Source organism: Canis lupus, chromosome 33, assembly GCF_011100685.1.
Source record: "Canis lupus familiaris isolate Mischka breed German Shepherd chromosome 33, alternate assembly UU_Cfam_GSD_1.0, whole genome shotgun sequence".
Taxonomy (NCBI): domain Eukaryota; kingdom Metazoa; phylum Chordata; class Mammalia; order Carnivora; family Canidae; genus Canis; species Canis lupus.
The window spans coordinates 27883161-27902106 of NC_049254.1; the positions used below are offsets into that span (position 1 = coordinate 27883161).

Here is an 18946-nt window from a genome sequence, read left to right on the forward strand (position 1 = left end):
AAGACTCTTTGCCAGTAATACCAAGTGTTGGTAAGGGTGTGGCGCTCCTGGAACTCTCTTTGCCAAGGGAAGAGCTGAACACTGGTGCAATCGCTTTGAAAGAATTTAGGTGGTATCTATTATGCATACTCCCATGACCCTACGATTCTGCACCTGGATATCCTCAACAGATATGAGGCTTTATCTTCATTAAAATATGTACAAGAACATTCATATCAGTTTCAGTCGTAAGAGTCCCAAACTGGAAACAACCAGAATACTTCTACAAGCAGTAGAATAGATAAATACATTGTGGTGTATTGATGCAGCAGGGTGTCATCCAGCAAGGAGAAAGAGCCTACTATTGGCATACCAGCAGCATGGAGAAATCTTACAAACAGAATGTGCAGCAAGCAAGCCACATAAAGCATATATCCTACACTCATTTATATGAAGTTTAGGAACAAGCGAAACCTGGTGTGTGGGGTAGAGGTCAGATAAGATCATTCTGGATTGGAACTGGGTGTGAGGGAACCTTTGGGTAGTTGTAAATGCTCTACATCACCATCTGGATGGTGGGTACACCAAGGCATACATATGCAAAGATTTACCCAGCTCTTCCCTTGTGCTTTGCACACTTTACTGTGTTCAAGTTATACTTTGATAGAAAAGAAAAGAAAAAGAAAGAAAAAGGAGGCATTGCTGAAGTATGACTGAGCGGTTTGCTCCTGTGTCTTCTGTTTGTCTGCTGGTTATCTTATGGCTCTTGCTTCTGAAGCTTCTTGTGAAATTTTTTTAAATTTTTAAATTTTATTATTTATTTATTTATTTATTTATTTATTTATTTGAGAGTGAGCATGCTGTGAGCAAGTGGCGGGACGGGGTGGGGGGGTTGGAGAGGGAGAGAGAGAATCTTAAGTAAGCTCTAGCCCCAGCACAGAGCCCAGTGCGGGGCTGGATCTCACGACCCTCAGATCGTGACCTGGGCTGAAATTAAGAGTTGGATGTTTAGCCCACTGAGCCACCCAGGTGCCCCCGCTTCTTGTGAATTGTAGCTTTTTACTCCTGCTCTCAATTTCCTCAGGAAAGAGCTCAGGTCTGGAAGTCAGGAGGCTTCTGTTATAGTCTCTCTACCCCTCTTGCCAGCTGTTTACTTCTGGGTACGTTCTCCAGGGAAGTCTACGAAATAGGCATTTCAATCGCTCCGTCACCTTTAACCTCCAGGATTTGGTGAACATCACGTTAGGTACAATATGTCGAAGAGTTTTAGGAAAAATCAAGAGTCACCCAGATACCAAGATGATCGTTATACTTGAACTTGAGGAAATCTATACCAGCTACTGATTTGAATCCTATGAAGTGCTGCCGTCAAAGACCGTGTTGTGACTTCAGATAATTGGGCAGTGATTTATGAATCATTTTGGTACGTAGCCGAGGGCAGTCAGTAGCACACGTAAGGGTGACTCGTGTGTAGGGAAGTACGGCGATTACAGAAACAGCCAGTGCCATGAGATCTGAGGTCCAGGGGTCACTCTGGTCAGCGTCAGGGGTTCAGGATGATGGTTCTTTTTCAGGTGAAGCCTTTGGACTCAGGTGGCTAAGTGAACAGTGCTCTGCTTGGACCATCTTGGTCTAGTTCCTGCTCTTATACCAAATGGCTTTGTGATATGAGGCAGTCACTTCACTTCTCTGGGCCTTAGTTTTCTCATCTGTACAACGGGGTGCTAGATACCTTGGGTTCTTCTCAGCTTTAATTTTGTATGTTTGTTCCTCACATAGCTGACTCTCAGTTGTTCCTGTACCTGTATTATGTGGTCAGTCTTAAATCCTGAACTGACTTTCTCGTTTCATGTGGCTGTTTTCTACCATTCCTAGTCTTTGTGCTCAGGAAAGGCAGATGCATTCTTGAACAAATAGATCCTTCATAATTCTGCTGTGAAAAGTCATGTTGCCTCCTAACAATAATGCCTATTATTCTGGATTATTGATTATCCATCATGTTGATTACCCAGTATCTCTTTCCACCATTAGTACAGATGACTAAGAGCCGCTGAATGACACAACTATTTCCCCGTGCCCCCTGCCTCCCTCTGCTCCATTGGAGTCCCAGCCTGGCATGCATTGATGAGCAAACCTAAACATTGGTCATGTTCTGGTCTTGGCCATGTTTTTCTAAGGGTTGGCGGGGCGGGGGGACAGGGGGGGGCAGCTCCATCAGTGCTTCCAAGGCCTGGGCTCTGGCACCTGAGCCAGAGACAATATTGGTGTGAGGAGGAAAAAGCCAGAGGGGAGAAAGCTGCCGGAGCTGGGGAGATGAGCACTGAGGTGCAGCACGACACACTTGTGGGCTGCATGCCCGGCCTGAGCTTTTGAAGGCTGAATGGAAATGCAGAGCCAAGGAGAAAATATCTCATTCTCCTCAGGCCAGCCTGGGCAGAGGTCTGATTTTGCACATGGCAGGACTTGGGGAAGGAAGAAGAGGGCTGCTGGGTCCAGGAGAGGGTGCCTTGCAGGGTCTGCGAAGGAATCGGCCCTAGAGTTACTGCTCGGGGAACTAGAGAAAAGCTGTGTGGCACCTTTATTGTTCCTGTTCCTTCAAGACCATTTCTGCAGGGATTTTTCTTCCTATCTCATGTTCCAGATTCTTCTGTGGGGGTTCTGTGAGTCAGGGGCAGGAAACTAGGCCAGGCTTTGGCCTCTGAAGATACTGTTTCTCCCCTGGCAGCCCCCACCTCTTTAGAGAATAGTCCTGGTTCCTGCTTTTGGGGGTGTCTCTGCCCTTTTCTCTGAAGCCTTATCCCTTCTTCTCTCTGTGACCCATCTGCCACTCCCTTAGTTGGTGTGGAAGTTTGCTTTCTGAAGCTCCTCAGAGATGATGGCTTACTGACCCCTTCCCTGCCCACTCCCACCCGAAGTGGCACTCCCTTCAAAGCAGGCCCCCGGAGGGGGCCGAGGCCAGGGATGCCACCTATGATCAAACCCTGTGGGCTCTGCATCCTGGGAACTGTCCTCCAGTGTGGTGCTGCAGATTTCTTTCTTTTCTTTTTTTTTTTTTTTTTTTTTTTTTTATTTGTTTATGATAGTCACACAGAGAGAGAGAGAGAGAGAGAGGCAGAGACACAGGCAGAGGGAGAAGCAGGCTCCATGCACCGGGAGCCGGACGTGGGATTCGATCCCGGGTCTCCAGGATCGCGCCCTGGGCCAAAGGCAGGCGCTAAACCACTGCGCCACCCAGGGATCCCCTCTTTCTTTTCTTTTTTCTTTTTTTTCTCTTTACTTCTGAACTATTCTTAATGGTGACAAAACCCTGTTCTTTGAATGTTAATTTGATTTTTGGAAACAGCCCAGCTTCACTGGGGGAAATCTAGGAAAAGAAGGAATCAAATCTGGGCAAGCTGAGTGATAGTGGTTTTAGTCTTCAAAACAAAACAAAAAAACAAAACCCAAAAACAAAAAGCCAAGGTTTGCCTCCAAAGTAATGACAGTTTTGTTTATTGTTTATTTTAAAATGACAGCAAAGGTTGTTCTCAACAGGAGACCAAAAATGTTTTCTGGGATAAGCACAGAGTCCAAGGAGGCAGCTACAAGGAAGTCCCATTTCTCTGCTCAATTTGGGAGGGTCGTGGGTTGCTTGTGTGTCTGCAGCATCATAGGGGACCCAGGGCACTCTCTGTGACTGCCCACCCACTCCTGTGCCTTGTGGGGAGGGAGGGGGTGGATGAATTTGGGGTTATTGCCAAATCCCCTATAAACCTGAATTCAGATGTTGCTGGGAAGAGAGGTTGAATAACAGGATCTGCATCAGGGAGGACCGCCTGATGGGGAGAGAGCTTACCCGAGCCAGTGGACCTGCCTGGAAGCACAGGCAAAAAGAGCTTGAGAAGAGTGGGAATAGGACAATGTGTTCCTTGTGTAATTCAAATGGCCTTTGTAAAGTTGTTTTAAAGAGCTGTTCTTTGAAAGAGTTGAGGATGTTAGAGCTGGAGTCTGAGCTATGAGCAGCCCTCTGGGGACAGACTGGTTCCCAAAGATTCAGGCTGTTTTTCAGAACAGTGACTAAAGGCACTGGGGACATCTAGATGGCTGCTGGAGAGAACTCTTGCTGTGAGTCCTTTTCCTTCGTGGCTGGGGTTCTCAATGATGAACCCACGTAGGGGACATTCTAAATATATCGGTCTAGTTGCCGAGCTCAGAGTCAGCAAGGGGTCTGGTCTGGGGGAAGGGAGAGAACTGATGCAGACTGAGCATCAGCATCAGCATGATCCCCATTTTACAGATGGGAAAACAGGTGCATATAGTGAAGCCACTTCCTCTGATCTCTTCGCTGCCTTCTCCCTTCTCATTGTACACTTGTTCAATCTTTGCACTCTGCACATTGCATTATGGCTATTTGTGTACTTCTAGAGATCCTAATGGACTTGGTCTGGGATGGGACCAGGCTTTGGTATTATTTTAAAAGCTCCCCAGATGATTTTAATGTGTAGCTAGTGACAAGAACCTCTGGTCTAGATTGTACGCTTCCCATTTTTGTGTAGCCGAGGGTCTAGATTCGTGGTCCTCAAAGTGGAGTATGTATCAGAATCAGTTGGAGAGTCTGTTAAAACATGTTGCTGGCCCCACTCTCCGAGTTTGTGGTTGGGAAACTAAATGCCACTGAATGACATAACTATTTCCCTGAACCCCCTCCCCCCTGCCTCCCTCTGCTCCGTTGGAGTCCCAGCCTGGCACCCATTGATGAGCAAAGCTGAACATTGGTCATGTTCTGGCTTTGGCCATGTTTTCCTAAGGGTTATGAGGGCAGCTCCATCAGTGGGGTTGGCCCAGGAATTTGCATTTCTAAAGTTTCTAGGTATCTCTGCTGCTGCTGCTGGTCCCTCATCCCTTGGAACAAAAATAGGCACTCAGTAGATGCTGATTAAATCAAGCACATCACCGAATTGTCCAAGGATTTGAGCCCTGCTTGCCTGGTAGCAAAGCCCACCCTCTTACCATGATTCTAGGCCTGGGAGGGAGCCTGGGAGGACAAATGGGGTGGCCTTGATATCTACTTAACCTCTGGGAGGAAGATAGAAATCATTGGTCTTTATTTTATTTTTTTTTTACTCATTGGTCTTTAGAGTTTCCTCACGGGGAAGAACAATACCAGTTTCCTGCCAGGAAACATACTAGCTGTTGCATATTTAGAAATTCTGAGTGGAGGTTTAGGGAATCTAAGAGGTCCTAGACTCCTAACCCAGGACACAGACTGCTGGTGCCAGGTGTGGCCTGACAGAGGATGGCCACAGATGTCCATGTCCCAGAGCGTGTGCTATGAAGCTGGTGATGCTGCTTTAACGTTACCCCTTGTTTGTGCCCCACAGGACATTTAGGAAATGGTTTAGCGATGTCAGAGGTTGGGGAGTGGGGTCCTGAGTCATGCTGAATAGGGGAAAGGTCCGATAAGGGGGAGCAGCTGTGACAGTTTGGATAACTGGCGTTGGAAAGGAAGCTCCAGGACAGAGCAAGAATGTGTGTTTAGAAGGCGAGGAGGAGAGCTGTGCTGGCAAATGCAGCAGAGGATGTGGAGGTTTCCATTCTCCTTCTGGAGGGATGTCTTGGACACCTGGAGACTCAAGTAGCCAGGTTTTGTTGAAAAATGAATGATTTTTAAAAATGCACCCAAAACAAGTTTTCACTTAAGTGCCTGCTGTGTGCACAGCACTGTTCTAGATGCTATGTGGGGCCACCAAAGAAAATAAATGATAAAATGCAGAGTATGATGTATCCCATAATTGGTGCTGACAGGTCTTCGAGAGTTGGGGGAAGAATCCTTTGGGTTGTGTGGCTGGGGAAGGCTTTGGGAAGGCCGAACCCAGTGGTTCTGCGGGCTGAGTGAGTGTGAGATGGGCAGGGATAATGGGCTGAGTGATGTTGGGGTATGGCTCCTAGTGTGTGGGTAGCTCAGGTTAGGTTCAGTGGATATTTGTGGGGAGCGATGGTGAGGATGGGGATGGAAAGGGGAAATGAATGTAAGATACTTGTTCTGGATTGTTGTTTTATCCCTCCCTCAGAGCACGAGAACGAGGACTGTTGGGGACCCCTGCCTCTGGCAGTAGGGCTGCTGGTACTGACTACTTCTTAGAAGAGTGTCTCTGAGGAGTCCTCACACATAAAATTTCATTTTGCTTTTTTTTTGTTTGTTTGTCTTTTCTTTTCTGGAAATACTGGAGGTTGGAAGGAGGAGAGGAAAGCTCTCCTCCGCTACTTTTTACAGATGGGAGGATTGGGATCTAGGGAAGAGAATGGGCTAAAATTGATGCTGTGGGTGTGGGTTGGATGCAGAGGATGACTGAATGGACATCTGCTTAGGGCAAGGGGTAGGAGGGCATGGTCTTCCCCAAACAGCACTGGGACATGGTTGCCTTGATCCTAGCATTCATTGTCTTTTGTGCAGTTTGTGCTTTTGTGGGTCTGGGAGGAAGTGTGGAAAATGCGAGAGGTCAGGGTGATGGTGACGCAGGGACCATGGGGCTGGCTGTGGCTGTGAACCTGAGCCAGAACGGGCAGGCGCTGCAGGAGGCCTGCATAGGAGTGGCCACTGAGAAGTTCCCAGCTGACTGGGCTCCCTACCTATGAGGGTAACAGCAGAGACATCTGTGTGGCCGGCACTGGGGAGGGTGCCTGGGGGAGATGGAGGAGGGAGGAGCTCAACGGCGGGAAGGTGATGGACGCCTTCTGGAGGATCTCAAGTGTGAAGGATCCCAAGTCCGGCCTGCCCAAGCTTGTCCTCGTCAACGGGGCAGGTGAGGGTGTCAACGATGTGTGGAAGGGAGTGTGCACCAACCATGTCAGCATGCTGGCCAGCTTTCTGAAGGGGCCCGTGTGACTGTGGATGTGAGGACCGAGGAGCACATGGAGCCTGAGTGCATCAGGCATCAGGTGGAAGGTGGCCAGGGCCTCAGGTGCCAACTCTGCCTTCCACAGGGAGAGCAGCCGTTTCTAGGACATGGGCCCCTCGTGGACTCTGTGTACCAGAAGACCGGTGCCACATCTGAGATCGGAAGGGTTGGCAGAGACAACTTCTAGGCCAAAGCAGGGAAGGAGGAGGAGAATGACTGGCTGGGGGAGACGCAGTGGGCAGAGGAGGAGCGGCAGCTGCAGGAGGAGCACCGAGAGCAGGGGCCGCGTGAGGTCTCCTGCCTGGAGCAGTGCTGTTGGGAGGAGCAGGGCAGCGAGGTGGACCCCAGAGGCAATGTGAGCAGCAGGATGTGGTTTCAAGGGGCAGAGAGGAGCAGGGGCCCGTCAGTAGCTAACACAAGCACTGGGGATTTCCAAGCAGAAGGAGAGGGCCGTGTCCACCACATCTGTCCCTAGTCCCCAGCCAGGCAAACCGAGGAGTCCTTTCCTGCAGAGGCAGCTCACCCAAGCAGAGACTCACCTCAGCAAGCGCTGGCCCAAGTCTCCTCAAGGCCCGGGGCAGATGCGTTAGGAGCCGGCGCCCAGCACCCGGCTGTGTCTGACACAGATGGAAGAGGAGGCCGCGTGTGCGGAGCCCCCAGAGCAGGACACTCCATGCGGGGGCCTGATGCTGCCGCCGTGAGGTGCGGGCCCTGCGCACGTGGCCCACTGCCTGGGACAGGCCGTGTGCTTGGACCCTGTCGAGAACGTGGAGATCCCCTTCCACTCCGAGAGCCTCATCAGTGGCGTTGAGGTAACGGAGGAGGGCTGGTGGCCTGGCTCCAGGCCAGGTAGCCCCTTTGGCGTGTTTTCTGCCCAACGCCGTGGAGCTCACTGAACGAGGCCCTTCCGCTGCTGGCTGCGCGAGGGCCATCCTTCCCTTTCCTACCCAGACGGGCTTTACTTCTTGCTTGGAGAGGTGGTGTGCACGGCATTCGAGCCAGGAGTGGGAGCCCCCGCCCCTCCCTGCCAAAGAAGACAAGCCCTTGGGCTCCCTCAGAGTTGGGTGGCTCAGCCTCTGTCACTGTAAATGCAGGAATGGCCTGGTGAGTCCTAAACATGTTTCTGGGAGCTCCCAGGCCCTCCCAACCAGCCTGGCCTTTGACCCCAACAGAGGACCTTGAGCCAAGCCCTGCCCAGGGCCAGCCCCTCGGTGACCTCTGCCTGAGGAGAAAGGCACCGCCAAGCTGGGTGGTCGGGACAGGGGCATTTGCCTTTTCTTTCTTTTCCTCTTGGCTCTGAAGTGTGTTGGCTGTGGCTGTTAGTGACCCTGGGGAACAGTGGGCTTAGCAGAGTTGGTGACCGAAGGCGGACTGGGTCAGGACAGTTTGGGCAGCGGTAGATCATCTTTCTGGATCCTGCTCTGTGCCCCCGGTTCTCTGTCCCTCTGCCTGGACTATGGACTGCGGGCACCGGGGACAGGGGTGATCTGAGTATGTGAAGGAAGGTATAAGAACATCAGCGAACGTGTCCTTCTGTGTGCGAGGCCTCTCCTGCTCTCAGCTGATTCCGGTCCAGGTAAAGTAACCAGAACCGTCCCTGCCTGCCGTCCCGCGCCGTCTCTGTCCCAGTCCACCTGTGTCTGCTTTCGGAGTGAGACTTGCCCCCATCCAGGCCCTAGTTGTGATCTGCCCTGTTGTGCCCCCGTGTGAAGACAACCCCCTTTCCTGGGTGTCTGTGGTGTGTGTTTGCATGCATGGCACCCTCAGGCCTTGGGCCAACCATTAGCCACCTGGAAGAGGTGCAGACGTTAAGGTGTGGAAAAGAAGAAAGAAAAGGAAAGAAGGGAGGTCAGAGCAGCCTTAGCCAGAGCATAAAGTCCCCGCTGTTTCTTGGTGGCCCCAGCAGGCCTGCGTCTCAGGGTTCACGGGCCTGTTCTAGGGTGTTGTGCCCTGCTAGTGCGGCTCCAGAAGTGCCCTTCCAGCCTTCTGTCTGTCCCCACGCCCGCCTCTGGCCCAGGGGGAGCCGGGCATCCAGTCCGAACTGCAAGGTCCTCTCTCCCACTGGCCTGTCCCCTGGACGGTGACTCCGCTGGTCTGGAGGGCCTCACCCCCTCCACTGCCCGGTCCGAAGCAGCCACGGCTCCTCCGACTTGGAAGCCCACCAGGCCCGACTAAAGACAAGGGGGAGGTGTCTGTGCTCGACTCCTCAGGGGTATCACCCATGAGTATTTATACCAAAGAAGAGGGCTCCGTTGCCTTGGCAACTCTCTCGCATGGGCTCTGCTGCTCAGAATATCCGACAGATCTCAGTGTTTCATGCTCAATGGGCAGAGGTGGAGCAGCGGATGGGAGGGGACCTCTCAACGGTCAGGACCGAGGGTGGGAGGGTGGCCAGGACGGCATGGCTGAGAAACTGCTGAGGCCACCGAGAGGTCCTCCAGGGCGTCGCCGCCTGCCACCTCTCCTTCCCCCCGTAGTCACTTCTCCCCCTCCCAGGATGCGCCTCTTGGTTCTGTGGCTCTGAGTCCCCGGCGGGAACAGGGGTGGGGAGGGGCCCGCAAGGGCAGAGTCAACACTGGGTGTTCGCTGCTGGGTGCCGAAGGGAAGTGGTGGTTACAGAGCGGGGAGGAGTCAAGGACCCACGGTGGCTCTCCGTCATGGCTTTGGTTCCCCGGAGAGCTCCCCATTTGTTGGGTTCCAGGGCACCTCTGCTGGAAGGAAAGGGGACGCCATGGGGTGAGGGGCCCACAGGTGAGGAGGGTGGTGTTCTCCGATGCTGTCCATCTGTGTCTGGACCATGGTGCGTACACTACAGACGTAGGATGGCAGGAAGAGCTCGTTGCAGAGATCGTTGGTGCATCCCAGGCAAGGGCAGGGTCAGGGAGGGCGAGAGGGGGCCTGCAGCGGGGCTGCTGGAGAAGCTGGCCCCGAGCAGGAGGGTCCCTGCGTGGCAGCGAAGCTCTCTCCTCTCGGGATCCGTTCTTGGGACGTTCTTCTGTGGTCGTACGGTCCTCTGTGGGAACGCCTCCAGGGATGCAGAAGACCCGAGTGCAGGGGGCAGAGGGCCCTGAGGTCGAGCACTCCGCTTCACTTGTTCTCTGGAGAAAATATGCTGACTGGGTGTTTGTGCGCCACAGTGCAGCCATCGGTTGAGTAAGTGGAGCTTCCTCGCAAGCCCCACCGAGCGCCGTGCCTTCTCTGGCTTCCTATGGCGTGATCCACTTGAGCCATACCTTGGCCAGCATTTTTTTTTTAATTTTTAAATATTTATTTATTTATTTATTCATGAAAGACACAGAGACAGAGAGAGAGAGGCAGAGACACAGGCAGGGGGAGAAGCAGACCCCACATAGGGAGCCCGATGTGGGATCGATCCCGGGTCTCCAGGATCAGGCCCTGGGCCGAAGGCAGACGCTCAACCGCTGAGCCACCCAGGGGTCCCTTTGGCCAGCATTTTAATGCATTCACTGTCTCTCTTGGTGACTTATTATGTACTGGCCATATGCTAGGCCCTGTGTGGTGGGGACTCTGGAACCAGTCCTTCCTGCCTTGCTTGAGACCTGCCGGACCGTGGCCCCTCCGCCTGGGGTAAGTGCACAGAGGAGCAAGGCAGGAGTCTGGGTCACAGCTGGAAGGAAGATGAGAGCGGTCATGCCAGGGCGCCCCGGCTTCCCTCCACAGGGGTGTCCAGGAACGTGTGGGCGTTGGCCTTTAGTCTGCTGAGAAGGCAGTAGAAACCCGGGGTCTGGATGTCAGGAGATTACGGGTCATCTTTGAAGGAACAGTTTCGGGAGAGTGATGGGGGCAAGGAAAGCAGAGCTCAGAATTTCTGCATTATCTGGAAGTGCTTCCTAGCTCTGGCCTCAGTCTCTCCTGGTACACCTCGATCCCTTTTATTTTATATTTTTTTTGTTTGTTTTTTAAAGATTTTATTTATTTATTCATGAGAGACACACACACAGAGGCAGAGACACAGGCAGAGGGAGAAGCAGGCTCCACGCAGGGAGCCCGATGTGGGACTCGATCTTGGGACCCCAGGATCACACCCTGAGCCAAAGGCAGATGCTCAACCGCTGAGCCACCCAGGCGTCCGATCCCTTTTATTTTGGTTCTATGGGCGGTGGAGAATGGCTCTTCTCTGGTAGGTGGCAATGTGCTTCCAGGAGGCGCAGAAGGTTCAGCCCCGGTGGCTCTCGTTTTATACCCCTGGGGTCCCACATTGTCACTTGGCAGTTCCAGCCAGCAGGGTGTCTCCTTTATGGCCTCTCTCATTCAGATCCCCCGTGAAGCTGTGAGCTTGCTCTATCGGGTCCCTTTGCCCTCTGGTTGCTGACTCCCTTCAACCTCTGCAAATAGGATCAGTGATCTCAGCTCCAAGAGGACCCCCTCCCGCCTCCCCAAGGTGTCAAAACCCTTGCATGCCCAGGCAGCTGATAAATTAACGTATATTTTGTAACTGATGATTGACTGGTATTAGATTAATGGGCTTTCCTCACGGGACAGTTTTATATTTACAAGAAGCGTGTTAAATAAACTAAAGAAGTAGCCCTCTAACGGTCAAGTTTCAGGTGCCCCCGACAATCAGCTGCAGGTGGTATTCTGGGAGCCCGGGGCTGCGCTTACGGAACCTGGGCAGTTACAGCCTTCTTCTGCTCTGTGTCTGTCAGACTTTATCATGAGGATAGAATTCACTTTGTGGTGCCCCAGACCCCACATGACCAACCTCTGGCCGGTTGAAGGGGAAATCGACATTTTTTTGTGCTGCCCCAGGGCATGTAACTAGGCCTTAATGGAAAAACTGTATCACTGAGCAGTGAGTGAATAGGAATGGAAGGGCCTGCTCCCAGGTGGGGTGATGCCATCTGTATGCCCTCTGCTATGCCAGGCACCTGACACTAAGACACTTGGCTTATTTACCTTTCAGACAGGTGGGGCATCCTGATGCCTGTGGACAGTCGGGGGAACAACTGTCATTCACACCCAGATCTTTCTGACTTCAGAGTCTTATCCTGTGTCTCTATACCAAGATGCTGGGCAGGGTGATTTTCTGTCCCTGGCGAGGCTGGTGATCCCAGAAAGAAGTCCTGCTGAGAGAGGGAAGTGTACTAGATTCTTCCGGGCCTGACCCTGTTTGAGAGCTTCTTTAGCTCTATTGAGGGGAATAATTAAATGTTGGCTCAGGGATTCTGTTTCCATTCTCCTTGTGACTTGTCTTATCAGGACATACAGTTCCTAACTCACAGGGCAGCTGCCTTGCCTTCCCTGGGGGCTTAAGGAGCAGCGGAGGGCTGTCTCACCCTGGATGATGGGAGACCCCTTCCACCCTCCCCCAGCCTCAGGTCTCCTTTTCCAGTTTGGGATTAATGATTTTTTTTCACTTGAATAGCCTACAGAAACCTTAGACCATAGGAAACTGATCAACCTCATCATCACCCTCCCCACAAATCTTATTTTTTACTGGGCTTCTCTAGTTCTGAATATGGGACTCTCGTTCTCTTGGTGTGAAGTTAGGTTAATTTTGATTCCTTCTTCTGCTCCCCAGTCACTAGGACTTTTCTGTTCATCCTTGAAATACCCAAGAGACTGGTGCTTCCTTGCCATCCTCAGTGCCTAGTTGGGACCCTGTCACCCCATGCCCATCAGTGCCTTCCCTGGTCCTCCAAGCACTGCTGTCTTCGTTTCCTTAAACTCCTTGTTGGCCATTTCTTTCCCCTGCCCGAGCACAGCCTTCTCATAGCCTTCTGGTGAAGGATTGGACCCTTCACTCCCTCATTGGAGGCCCCATTGTCTCACCCAACCCAACTGGTCTGTAGTGTTTCCTACCAGCTCTTTGTCCTAAGTGAAGTGGTCTTCCACAGAGCATGTTTCCTGCTTTTTCTCCAAAGGATGAGATTTTTACTGTCCCACAGGTCCTCACCTGTCTCCCCTCTCCCTCACCTGTCCTCTCCAGGGAATCCTTTAAAGCCTGCCTCCAGTCCCTGTCCTGCACTGAATCTCCTGAGCCCACCCAAATCAGAAGCACCACTTCCCCCATTTAAACTGTGCTGTGATTTATTTTTGTATGCCTTCTTTGGCAATTTTTGTAACATTTCACTAATTGTTAATTTTCACATTTTATCGCCCTGGTTGCAGATTAATTCAGGGCAAGGACTGTTTAATACACTGTTTTCTTTTCCATAGCATTTAGCGCAGTACAGGGTGTGGGTTAGGGACTGCCGGCTTCTCATTCTTTCTGCTCACCACACCCTCCTCACACTCATGGCCCCGTCCTCATCCCCAGGAACCATCCCGCATTAATCCCAGCCAGTTCTCATCAACATCTTTGCCCATGTTGCTTCCTGCAGTCCTTCTCCTTTCCCATTGGGACGCAAGCCTTACCGTCTTTGAGAAGCAGTGTGACCCAGTGCCAAGTGCGCAGGCTACAGAGCCAGGGGGGTCTGGGTTTGAATCTTGCATTTGCTACTTCCTAGCTGTGTAGCTGTGAGTAAGGTACTTAACCTCCCTGAGGCTAGGCATTTTTCAGCCCTGAAAATGAGGAAACAACTCTTTATGGTCAACTAAGGGTGCATAATAGGCCCTCAGTACAGATTAGACGTCCGCCCCCACTGCATCCTCAAGTCCTCCCTCTTTCAGAGTGCTTCCCGAGTATTCCATTTGATACCCAATTCTGCTGTCTCTGCAGTCCTTTTGCATTTACAGTGTCAGGGACTCAGCCATATCAGAACTGCTCATTCTAGAGATCCAGAGACTGGGGCCCAGAGAGCCTCGCTGCAGGCGGCACAGAGCCTGTGGATGGCCAAGCCAGGTCTAACACTCAGGCCTGTGTCCCTGCAGGCATGTATCCGCACCACGCTATACACTGGTGTGAGCTCTCCCTCAGCCCCACAGCATCCTGCGCTTTGCAGAAGGAACACGCAAGAGGTGCTTAATAAATGCTTGTTGATGCTCTGTTTATGCACGTGTGTCGTACTCCCCGGGTGGACGGTGTGTTCCCCCAGGCGGGAAGCAGGCCAGGCTTTATGCTGTTCTTTGTATTCAGTGCAGACCTGGATTTAATAATGGAAGGTTAATTCCAGGCCCCAGAACAAGGGTTTCTGCAGCTGGGCAGGAGGCCCTCTCTCTGTGGTTCCTGGACCTCTCCCCACATTATTCTGGCTACCTCCGGTGAGCATTGGCCAGTTGTGAGCTGCTCCAGGGGTGAAGCCTATGTGCGCAGCAGCGGGGGTGCTCACTGTGCACCCCTTTGCCTCCCATTGGTACTTCTGGGCCGCCGCCTCCCCCACATCTCCTCCCCCCACCCACTCCCTGCACCACGCTGCTGCTCCTCTTGCTCTGGCTAAGAATATATCATCCTGGTTGCATAGCAACGTGTTTGGTTTCCTTTACTTCTCTTTCTCCTCCTCTCACAAAACTGCCTGAGCTCTAAATTTAAGGTAGTATGTCAGGAGATGCCACTACTCCACAAATGCCTCTGAGCCCCAGCATCATTCCGCCTCTAGCTGCTAGCTTCCTCGGGACAGACGCTGAATACTTTGTTCACCGTCCCCAACACCAAGTACATGCCTTGGCAGACAGTAGGTGTTCAGTAAATATCTGTTGGATGATGAATGAATGAATCATTTTCTCAGAATCCCTACAGTTGAGAGACGTGCTTTTGGGACCAGGAAATGTTATTACTGACTCTAGGATGGTCTGTAGCTGACCACTCTTGGCTGGACGCCTTCCTCTTTTTCTCCAGCCACCTTAGAAGCTGGTAGAGAAACAGAAGGCACATATTTCTTCATATTTCATTGGCCTTTGGATGGCGACTATGTTTTCCTCTTTCTTTTCTGGAAGCTGGTGGTTCAGTCAGTCTATGTGATTTATGGAGCTCAGTGAGATACCAATCTAATGGGGCTTCATGATTCCTGCCTTGGGAAGCTCATCGTCTAAGGGGCTGGGGATAGGTCACTCTTTCTGGTGACAGGAGTTTGAGGCTTGCGTTCCAGGGTAAGCTTGGAAGTCACTAGGTTTGAATCCTAGCTCTGCTAATTGTGTGACCGTGGGCGGGGCCCCTAACTTAGCTCTTGGATTATAAGATTTATATGAGAAAAACCATGAATAGAATCTAACAGAGCGTCAGGAAACAGGGGTGCCCATATTAGTGCAAATTTTCTCTTCCCCTTTTAGTGAGAAGACAGAAATATACCAGAAAATGCCTGTCAGTACTAGTGGTGGGATGCCATCAATACGCAGGCCTGCAGAGAAGAGAGAACCCAGAAAGTATCTGCCTTTTGGGAACAGAGGGAGTATTTCCTTTAATTTTTCCCTGGTTTAAAAAAATAAGTGTTGGATTTCACAACTGACTTCCTGACTACCCTATATTCATCTCCTTCCAAACATCCCCATGTTGTATCCTGAACTGACTCCGTGTAAGCCTTGAGGAGGAGTGGGAGGTTTAGGGTCCAGAGGGAGGATGAAAGTTCAGTGGCTCCTCTGGGGTCATGAAAATAAGCTGGAGAAGGGGAGGCTGGGGAGAGGCCACTGTTCAGCTAAAAATAGCATCAGCAGTGGCAGCAGCTCAGGGAGCAGCCAAGGGTCAGAAGCTGGGGCAGCCCCAGGCACATATTCCCGGCAGAGACCTTGGAGTTTGGCTAGCTGCTCCCCGCCCCTTGGGATGGGGCGGTGGACAGTGCCTAATCACGTGTGTCACCTGTGCCTGCCCACAGTGGGCAGCCAGCATGTCATGTCCCCTTCCAGGCCTGTACATTGCATTGCTTCCCCCTCTTCCCCGTGTTCACTTCACACACGGCTTCCACTCCTGTCCATCCTGCCCTTCTAAAGCAGTGCAACAGCAACATCCACTTACTAGACTTTTTACAAACCAGTCATTTTGTACCAAGTGTTCTTGGGCTTCTGTGCTCTGGAAGTCTGTTGTCTGAGATAGCATCCTGGACCCGTGGACTGCCAGAAAAACAATCGAGGAACAACTATTAAATAAACACAAAAAATAGATGAGATAACATGTTCCCATCCTGTGTGAGTTGAGGCCAGTGGTATTTGTAGGGGCCTTCTTGGTGTGTATTTGAGAAAGCTCAAGAGTTTCCTGCTTGAAAAAGGTGAGGATGAGCTAAGTTAGTGCCTTCCTAGGACCAGTGATCCAGAAAAAGCCCCCCTCCCACTAGCAAGAGAATGAGAGAGGAGTGCTTTCTGTCTGGCCAGAGTCTAAGACTAGACCTTTGGAGAAGGTGCTTACTGGAGGTGAGGAGTCTGAGACAGGAGTCAAAACTGTCTCCACATTTGCTGCAGACTCATTCTAGTAATTGGATAGATGATTGGATTTGAATCCAGTTGGATCAAATTAGATTGATCAATGGATTGATCTATTGATTGAGCCATTCACCCACTCAACAAACATTTAAGGAACGAACATCTGCTCCGCTAAGTACCAGTGTGGATGTAAGGACATTGCGACTCAGTGGGGTTTTTTTTAAATCCTAGCCACACACTGGAGTTACCTGTGGAATCTGAGAAATGCTGATGCTCCGGTTTCACCCCAGAACAATTAAAAAAAAAAAATCTCTGGGTCTGGGAGGAAGGCCTGGGTAATTAAATTCTTCAGGTGATTGCACTGTGCAGCCAGGAGTAGAAAACCACTGGTCTAAATGAACCTGAGCTCCTTCCTATAACACTGCCACTCATTGGCCCTTTCTGCTGAGTGCCCTGTCTGCCCTGGCCTGCTGAGTGACATGACTGAAAATGTGACCTGTAGACCCTGAGATGCAGCCTGAGATACAGCCAGCACTCTGACCAGCTCACACAAACGTTTATTGAGCAGCTATTATGGGCTCAGCATTAGAGAGACACAGAGGTGAGAATAACAGTGCCCCCTGGAAGTAAATTATTTTTTTTTAATTTTTATTTATTTATGATAGTCACAGAGAGAGAGAGAGAGAGGCAGAGACACAGGCAGAGGGAGAAGCAGGCTCCATGCACCGGGAGCCTGACGTGGGATTCGATCCCGGGTCTCCAGGATTGCGCCCTGGGCCAAAGGCAGGCGCTAAACCACTGCGCCACCCAGGGATCCCTTTTATTTATTTATTTTTATTTTTTATTTTTTTCTGGAAGTAAATTAATATAAACTCTCTATTTCTTTGACTGTTTATTTGCTGAGTCAGAGCCAGCTTTTCTGATGAATGTGATTTTCCGTTTTCTGGATTTATTCTGCTTTGCCCCTCAGTGGAAGAGAAACAGTGACTGTATCTGGTGCATTTAGTTAAATGGAGTTACAGCAGGTGGTAAAAAAGACACACACACACACACAAAGAGACGGAGGGCAGGCAAACAGGGAGGGATGCTAAAGGGACAAAATGTGTTCATTGGGTAGGTTTTCACAAATATGCTATCAAGTTGTCTAAATCATGAAAAAGCAGAAGTAGCCAATGTGGCTGTTTAATATTTGGATCATCAGCAAGGGTTTGAGCCCTTGTAAATCATCTTTCCTACCCTAGGCATAGTGGACATGATCCTGGCGCTCAAAAAACATGCAATCTGGCTGGGAAAATTTACGTCGATATAAAAAATAGAGATTTGAAGTATTTATTTATTTATTTATTTATTTATTTATTTATTTATTTATTTATTTATTTTAAGATTTTATTTATTTATTCATGATAGACATAGAGGGAGAAAGAGGCAGAGACACAGGCAGAGGGAGAAGCAGGCTCCATGCAGGGAGCCCGATGTGGGACTTGATCCCGGGACTCCAGGATCGCGCCCTGGGCCAAAGGCAGGTGCTAAACCGCTGAGGCACCCAGGGATCCCAGATTTGAAGTATTTAGTTGTGTTTTATGACTAAAGTCGTTTAGGAGCCTGGAGAAAGGAGGTACCAGAGAGGCGCTACCCGAGGTGCAGTCATGGCCCAGCTCTGCCAACTATTTGTTATCAGTCAGTAACGAGGAGTAGAGAAATTGAAGCATTTATAAACTTTTATAGCAATTTTCCAAAAATAATTTTGTCTGAGTCTAAACATTTTTTTAAAAGGGGCTTATATTTTGTTTTTAAAATTGCATGTCTCTAGTAATTCATTTTTGGGGTATTTTATGAAAGTACCAGCCCTATGGCAGACTGGAACAAAAAAAAAAAAAATGAAAGAAAAAAACAAACACCAAACCGGTCCTTTACTGTACTTGGTTGAAAATGCATTGGATGGAGCAGCTGAAAATGGGAGATGTCGTGGCACCCTGGAGAGGTACTGGCAAGCAGGAGAATGCAGACCTTCTCTGATGTTGTGAAAGGAATAAGAGTGTGTCCTGAAAACCTACGCTTTACTCATGCAGGAGGCCCTCAGACCACGAATGGTTTTTGAGGTTTTGGTGGATGCTGGAGTTTTATAGGAATTATTTCATTGCCTCCTCTCAGAGCCTTATGTGATTACAATGCTTGTCTCCATCTCTGTTTTGTGGAGGCCTGAAGAGGGCAAATAATATGGCCTGCTCACTGCAGCTGGGGGGAGTCGTAGACCCGCATTTTAAAGACAGGTGTGTTGGACTCTGGAGCCTGATACTTCATGACCCCCACTCCCATCCACATAGCCCCTCCAGGTGACAAGGAGCATGGACCACAGACTTCCCTTGCAGACATTCCAGAATAGGAATGAGAAGAAGGCCCTGGAAAACAAAACAAAACAAAAAAACCATGATCCTGGAGACCTGGGATCAAGTCCCACGTCGGGCTCCCTGCATGGAGCCTGCTTCTCCCTCTGCCTGTGTCTCTGCCTCTCTCTGTGTGTGTCTCTCTCATGAATAAATAAGTAAAATCTTTAAATAAAAAGAAGCAGAAGAAGGCCCTGGAGATACAGATCACAGAGCTCAGGGTTGTCCTTCCAGAATGATGCCCTATGTCCTAGGGAGGGCAGGGTGTAGACCTTGCATTGGCAGTCTTCTCTCTTCTCCTTGGTATTCATTTCCAGAGGTATTTCAGTAGATAAACCCACCCTGGTTTGGGCCTTCTGTTAGTCTTTAAATTGTCCCATCCATGAGCTTGCCAATCTTTATCTTTAAACTTTTAATTTTAAAATAGAGATTCATAGAAAGTTGCAAAGAAACATA

General features: G+C 50.4%; 1 protein-coding gene and 1 pseudogene across 1 annotated transcript in view; both read left to right on the top strand.

The window, feature by feature from the left end:
- The window catches only part of KALRN (kalirin RhoGEF kinase), a 660995-nt gene that overhangs the window by 96221 nt on the left and 545828 nt on the right, over nucleotides 1-18946 (top strand).
- LOC119867360 lies at nucleotides 6346-7753 on the top strand (annotated as a pseudogene).